The sequence below is a fragment of the Brassica oleracea genome, chromosome C3 (assembly GCF_000695525.1).
Source record: "Brassica oleracea var. oleracea cultivar TO1000 chromosome C3, BOL, whole genome shotgun sequence".
Lineage (NCBI taxonomy): Eukaryota > Viridiplantae > Streptophyta > Magnoliopsida > Brassicales > Brassicaceae > Brassica > Brassica oleracea.
Window position 1 is genome coordinate 47,654,671 of NC_027750.1, and position 8,637 is coordinate 47,663,307.

The window sequence follows — 8,637 nt, forward strand, 5'->3', positions numbered from 1 at the left end:
TCGTCTTATGGTCAGCGACGGGATGATGAAGTCACTGAGCTGCGTAACGAGTTGGCCTCGACAAAAGCTCGTATGGGTGGAGTCGAGGGCTTCTTGGACATTATAGCGGCCACAAATCCGGAATGTGAATCCATGTTGAGGAACATGCGACAACAACATCTCATTCCAGGCGAGTCATCCAACACACATAACGAGGCGGATGTTGCGAGGAGAAGTGAGGAATTCTACCAGGCGATGAACGACCCTTAGTTCTTTTTTTTTCCGGTTGTTGTATTATAAATTCAAAACTTATTTATATATAAAATATTTTCGTATTGATTTGATTTTTATTTTAAATTATAATTTTATTAATAAATTAAATAATTTTAATTATTTTTTTAATTATATTTATAAATTCTGCAAAATAGAAAAAACGAAGTAAATTAGCAGCTAATTTACGACCTATTTACGTAGAAACTTTATGAGAAAATGACGAGAAAAAATAAACGAGTATTTTACGAGGAAACAGTTACGAGGAAATGACGAGGAAAGATTAACGAGTATTTTACGAGGAAATACTTTCGTGGTAGTTACGTGTATTTTACAAGGAAACACTTTCGAGGTATTTACGTGTAGTTTACGAGGAACACGTTTCGAGGTATTTACGAGGAAATATAGCGACCTCCTTACGTGGAATATTTACGTGGTCTTTACGACGAAATGATGTACTTCGTCTTTACGACGAAATATTTTCTTCGCTAAGTTACGACGAATTGGCGAGAAAATATGTGTTACGACTGACGAGTAACGAGAAAACATGTTTCCTCGCTAATTCCTCGTAAAGCCTATTTTACGACGAACTCACGAGGAAAACCGCCCTCGTTAAGCTTATGTTTTCTTGTAGCGGCAAGATGAACATATCCGGACATTATTATAATATAACAGGATAAAAGTATTGTTAGTCACCAGTTAAATGTGATGGTTCTTTTGTATACATATAAGTGTATATTGTACCAAAATATTGGGTGTTAAGAGATCTTGAGTTGAGTTAGCCAGATGAAGATATCCATACACTATCAGTATGTATCCAGATAGAAGTATTGTTATCCGGTTAAATGTGATGGTTTTTTTGTTTAGAAGTAAATGCATAATTTACAACAAAAAAAATGTGTTAAAAGATCTTGAGTTGAGGCCTCAGAATTTATTGTTTACGGTTTAGAATTTATGTTTTACTATTTTGGAACGTGTTTTTGTAAAAAAATTCTTGTTTTGTAGTTATATAAATATTTTAAATTAACTAGAAACGTGGTACACTTCTGAATTATTTTTAGTTTTGTAAAGTAATGACATATGTCAAAATTTTACTTTTTCAGTGATTTGTACTTTAGTATATAAAGGATATCGATTTGGCAATGGTGTAAAACAAGGACACCTAACCATAAAAGTACATATTACCGTTTCAAATTCAAGTGTTAACCTTTTGATAGTAGACTAGGGCGACACAAATTGAATACTTAAAACTTTAGGGTATTTGAATTCAAAAGATGTTCATCTGAATCTAAAACCTATTAGTATCCACAAATATCCAGATTAGTTAAAATTCACTCAAAATAACTTGAACTATTAAATAAATTATGAAAATAAACATTTATTTATGAAAATAATGAAATATTTTAATTTGTTGATATTCTTATGTATGTTCTATTTATTATATAAATATTTATTATACATTAAGAAAATTCTGCATAAAATGGGATTGATCAAAACATTTGATTTTTATATTTAATTATCTAAAGTAGTTAAATAGACATATACAACGCCAACATATTAATTATAGTTATGTCATGTGTTATTAATTTGTCCGGACGAGGTAGTCCAAGTGGCAGGACGGGCCTGTGGTGGCAACCACCATCCGGGTTCGATTCTCTCCCCATGCGGAAACTACCCTGCCTCTTCTGGACACCAAAGCGGTACTGGGTTCGATCTAGCCCAGGTAAAACCCTCCCGGGTGAAGTGGACCGCTGCCTGACCGGGCCCAGGGGAATGACCCGCGAAACGGGGAACCCCTGGATTATCAAAAAAAAAAAAAATGTGTTATCAATTTTCTTTTACATTTTTATGTCCATAATTTAATGACTTATGTGCTTTTTTAAGAAATATTATACTCATTTAACATGCTCAAAAGATTATACCGTTAATTTGTTCGCTCCAACACTAGATGAGACACATCTCTTTGATCCCAAATGTTGTCATTAGTTAATAAATATACATTAGTTTGATCTTAAGCTTGTAAAATATTCATTTAACAATTTGTTTCGATCTCATTAGTGATACACAAGACATTTATTCTCACTTTCAAAAGCATAATTATTTTGACAAAATTTTAGTTTAATAAAAATCAAATTCTGATCTGCATGTACGCGTGAGTTTTTTATCCATATTTATTAATATAGCTTCATATAGATATACATAAATTTATGATATTGTTTAAACTTAATTGTTATATGTTCTTGATAAACTTGAAAGAAATAGGCTACCTTAATGGGTTTTGAACCATAGTTAGTTAGTTAATAGAATTGTCTTTATGGATTTGGTGGACATTATATTTTATTTAGTTTATGGTTATAATGTATTATTTCATATCATAGAAATGTATTAAATTATTCTTAAAAATGTGAGAAAAAAGTAATAAAGTTTTGTATAAATTTATTTCATTCAAGTTTCAAGTAAAAGTTCAGTTTTTATTTTATTGTTTTGCACAATTTGATTATTTATGTCGCTAGTGCCAGTTTAAGGGGTGTTTTGAAGATGCAAAAACACAAGGTCTCTGCTTTTTCATTAAAATTTAGGGTCCTAAATTTTTAAGTTTTTTTAGATTAAAGATCCAACATTTAAAAATATCCACTAACATAAGAAAAATATTATTTAGTATAGTGTCTACTTATTTTCCTAGCCAGACATATATGTTATTATTGATCTATTTTTTGTTTTTTATTTCAAAATCTATCCATTGTACTTATTTAGTTTCACCTAATTTCGTTTAGATTTCATTAGTTATATGTAGATTTAAACACTGATGGCTAATGTGTTAAATTTTCAGTAGCCAATGTGTTGGAAAATTATTTTTCTCAGAATATATATGACAAAGAAAAAAATTGATAAAATGATTAAAGTACACCAAATCAGTATAGATCATTTAAGTATTTATTTTTTATAGTTACTATAATATTTCTTAAATGTCAGTATATAATTGGTAAATAATGTTGACCATGAATGTTGCAGATTTTTTGGGCGTTTAGATTTTATAAATTATGCATCATGATTATAGAGTTTAGTTTTATTTTGACTCAAACTTAAATATGTGTATATTTTATCAATTTATTAAATTATAATTTTATTTTATATTGAATATTTAGTTTCAGTTAGATATAAGTTTATTATGATGTCAAAAAAAAAAAAAAAAAAGATATAAGTTTATAGTTAATGTAGGTTATGAATAAATATAAATTCTATTTTATCATCCAAAACTTGGATCAATTTTCTAAATGTTAAAATCAGCGTCCAACTAAATTGTATACGTCAGACTCTAAATTATTTTTCACATGTTCCAGTAAACCTAAACGAAAATAAATATTAACATGTACTAACTGTTTTTTTACTTTCTAGATATCTTTTCAAAATGTGTTTATTATTTTTTCTTTGAACTTTATAAAAATATGTCCCGCAAACAATTAAGCTGTCTCACAGAGAGGTATATTTATAAATTAGTTCAAAGATTTTCTTAATTCAAGCGATTTTTTTAATATTCTTTTACTATTCAGTATATTTTCTATTAAATATATTGACATAATCATGATAGTTAAATTTTTTGAAATTTATATTTATATTTGTATAAAATGTTCTGAAATATAATATTTGGTGTTTAGAAAAATTTAATTGATATTTTAGTTCATCGTTGCTATATCTTTATCGTTGATAGAGCGTTGGTGAACGAGATGTGGTCTCATAGATATCCAGCGACGCATGTTACACATTTCATTTAGCAAGGGTCGATCAGATCATAGGCCACTCCTTGTTAAGTGTAATTTCGGGAGTGGTTGGCGGCAAAGCCTCTATCTTTTCAATTGATAGATTCCCTTTTATTATCACTGTTGGAATATTTTTGAGCTAGGTTCCTCCAGGAGCTGAAAACGAATCCTTCAGAGGGCGAAGAAACTCATTGATTCATTGATGAGGGCCCCTCATTCAAATGTTATGCTTCGTGCTTCCCTCACATTTTGAGTTGATTCTTCCCAATTTCGAGAGTGAGATTGATCCGACCAAGTAGTAGTGCGGAAGCCAGTACATACATGGCTAGTTTCCAGGCAAGCCATCCATATTGGTATAACCTTCTTCTATGCCAAAATTATTTTTTTTTTGTGAAAATATTAGTATGAAATTAAATCACGTAAATCTAGTATACTTAAATTCTCTAAAATCAACATATTTTTATTTTTAAAATATAATTGCGCTGATTTGGTAAAATTTTATTTTTAATTTGTGTTTAAATTAAATAGTCCAATTTTAAAATGAAATATATGAACACAAAATCTAGTAAAAATGCAAGTAAATCAAGGATGCAAATAAAGTTACCTAGATTCAATTGGCATGGTTTAAAAATGAATTGTTGTTGTGTTTGCACTGAAGATACGAAGATCTTGCCTTTACGGTGCAAATGTTTAAATATCACGGATTATAAGAGGTTGAAATATATCTTCACTCAACTGAAATTAAATCTTCGACAGATAAAATGGATGGAGCTTGTTGCTAACTACAACTAGGATATTGTCTACTATTCAGGAAAGGAATATCTGGTTGATTATGCCTTAAGTCGGAAGAAAACTAGCTCTTAGCTTCAGAGAAAGATATGGAAGAAATTGTCATATGGTTAGAACATTACGGTTTTTTGCCTTGAGTGACGATTAAGTCTGTCAAGCGACAGTTGATAAGCATACCTGACTTGATGGATTTACTGCTTTGATACGTTTGCTTTACTATGCTAAATGAGACAGGATGACCGCACTCACAAAGAAAATTTGTTGCTTACACCTACTTTGTTGATGAAGATCAGGATCAAACCCGAAAGGGTAAAGACATAGCTTGATCACATAACTAAGGCATGAAGGAGGGAAGGAGGATTCAGGTAGATTAAGGCAAGTATTAAACATGTAATTAGAAAGCTGATATATTGTAAGTTAAAAAAAAAAAAAAAAAAAAAGATATATTGTAAGTTTAACCAAGGAAGTCAACTTAGATCCATACCAACAATACAAAAAATGAGTTGGAACCCTTCACAAAATCTATAGTACAAAGGCACAAAGCTAAGAAAATCACACATGCATAATAGTATTATAAAATCGTTTGGTCCGTACTCACAATTCCATCTGGATCTAACGACTAACAAAGATTTTAATTTTTTTTAACACAAAGCCAATTGTTCTGCTGCACTTGTATTTTTGTCCACTAACTAGAAGATAAGTTAGTGACATTCACCACAACGTATACAACATTACTGGAATTTTTTATTATTTTGTTGGACTCTTTAAGACTATAATAATTCAATATTTTTAACATTTAGACTCCGAACGGAGACAGCGTATCAAGCGTAGCGGATCAAGCGGGGCAAATGTGAATTAAGCGGATCTAGCGGTTCAAAACATAAGTTTTAATGGTGAAAGTGTATAAAAGTGGTCTGAAGTCTGTACAAATTTAAATTAATCTATACAATAATTTACACTATTTATTTTGTAATTAAGAAGAGTTATTTAAAAAAATAGTTTATAAATTAAATCATTATACTTTCCTAAAAAGGTGTAAAATCAATTTAAAATTATTTCACAAAAAGTATTTTCATTTACTTTTCTTGTTAAATTTATTTATTTCTAAAATAGCTTGAATTCAATGAAATATAAATAAATATTACGTTTACATAAATTATCAAAAAAATATGAAAAATAACTTTAAAAATAAAAAATTGTTTTACTAATTAAAAGTGGACAAAACCTTGCTTTGATAATTTATAGTACAATTTGAATGGTTGAAGCGGATAAAATATAGTTCAAATTATAATTTTATAATACATTCTATAAAATATAATATTTCTATTTAATTTTCATCACAAATGTTTTTAAAAACAAATACTAAACGCAACAAAAAAATGCTTCAAATTCTATGCTCCACTCAACCAACTCTCTTTATTTGAAAATGAGAGTTCCACCATCATTCTAGCTAAAAAAACCAAAAAAACTAGAACTATGTCTCTAAAGTCATGTTTGTCTTTACAAATATTATTTGTGAATGGAGGAAAAAAGCATGTAGTCCCACTAGTGGATGGTCCACCTTTTTTTCACTCCCCATTGTAAGCATTAATGCTTGAATGGTGAAGCAGTACAATGACAAACAGCCATTCACGTTTTTTGAAGTTCAAAAGAGTAGAGTTGTCAAATGGGTTAGTCCACGTCCATTTTTCCATATATATTTGTCCATTTGTTGTTTGCACACAAAGAGTAGCCATGTCCATCAAGAACGGAGACGGAGTCCATTAAGGACCAGACCCATTACTGCCATGGGGACCATTGTAGTACCATATAAGAAAATCTCATACAATAAAAATTTGCTACAAGGGTTGTTTCAAAACATCATATTTTTTTTTTGCGAATTTGGCGGGAAAACAAGATTCCTTGATTTTAATCGGAATACTTGTTTTGCGGTTTTAATGGGAAAAATAAGATTTTGCGGGAAATTTTGTTTTCACGGTTTTAACGAGAAATTTGGTTTGTGGTTTTGGCCAAAACATTCGATTTTGGTCGAAAACTCGATTTTGCGATCTTGTCAGAAAACTTGATTTAAATATTTTGGTGGAAAAACTCAATTTTGTGTTTCTTTTGTGAAAAACTCGATTTTGCGATTTTGGCAAGAAAACTCAATTTTACGATTTTTTTGGCAAAAAGAACTCGTTGCGATTTTATCGGAAAAGTCGATTTGAGGATAAAATTTTGATTTTGAGAATGAGAAAATGATGAAATATAAAATAAAGCTCAAATCTCTATAGTTTAGAAACCCTAGATGTTTGTGATTATTGGGCCGATCATGTCCAGAAAATCCGATATATTGTCCATTGGTCGTGGGATTCTCGTCCATTTATAACATGCATGAACAAGTAGATGTCACCAAAATATACCCATTTATATTTGGACATGAGCAACCAATGGTTAACCCATCCATTTGACGGCTATAAAAAGTGAAAAGCAGAAGAACCGCACAAAGTACTAACTTTTTGTCAGTTTCTGCAGAAAAAATAGTTCATCTGTATGCAGTTTTACCCGCCCTACTTTTGATGATGTTCGGTTATTCCACATCCCCTTTAGCCAATAAATACTTTTTAAAAAAATAAATTAATTCAAAATAATCAGTAATCATCTATAAATATAATTACTTATTACTTCTATAATTTTGACCCCAAAAAAAAGTAGAGGTCTCGTGATGTGTTGTGTTGTGGAACTTCTCCTCCTTTCTTTACATCCAATATTAAGGTAACATAGTTGGAGATGCTATAAAAGTATTAAATGATATTTATTTAAAACTGGTTCTTATATTTATACCAAACTATATTCGTAATTTCGAAAAAGATAATTTTTTATCTGATCTAGGTATAATGTATTTCTTTAACTTCTAATTCATATATATATATATATATATATTAACAAATAGGGTTCCTCTACACAATCGATTATGTAGGTTAGTTAAATTTTCTGATTAGTGTGATATACATGAAAAGAGTAATGAGAAAGAACGTGAAGACTATAACAAGAAAAAAGAAATTTAAAATAATTTTTTTATTTTATAGAAAACAAATAAAATGTTACATTCAATATTATCCTTTCTATTTGTTGTTAATGCGATTTTATTTACATTTGGTGTGGCATCCTACTATAAAAAGATTTTCGTAATTAATAACTTTGGCTAATTGAGATGAACCAAGTGAGCTAATTTTAGATTTACTAGAAAAAATTATAATAAATATTTATCACGAGTCAGTAAAATATATCGATAATTTATTAAAAACAAAAGCAAAGTAATCCTAAAACAAAGGGTCGAGATATTTATGGTATATTTTATGAAATATAGTTTATTTAATTGAAAAACTTTATATATATGGTATATTTTATAGTTTTACCTATAACATGCATGTAAAAAATAATATATTTGTGTATGTATGATTATATTAATCGAAAGTAGAAAATGTGTCATAATTTAATTCATACATATTAAAAGGAAAAAACAAATAAATATAGAGATATTTAAAAAAAAAAAGTTTTAATGTAAAAAATATTTATATAATGTACAATATGTATATTACATTTTAAGTTATTCTCAAAGTTTTATGACTAAAACCGAGAAATCGTATAAACGCCAAAAGGCCTAAGAACGGTCCGCAAGGATCCAAACTGGTCTAGAGGCCCATCTACGCACTCAGAAGGGATTCGAGCCCATAAAAGTTATGACGGTTTGTCCTAACTCGCAGAAATACGAGAAATGCTAAGTTTCCAAAGATAAATGTAAAGATTCGAGGAAAACTATCAAGATCGACGAAAAATGGAATATTCCCAAAAGAGATAG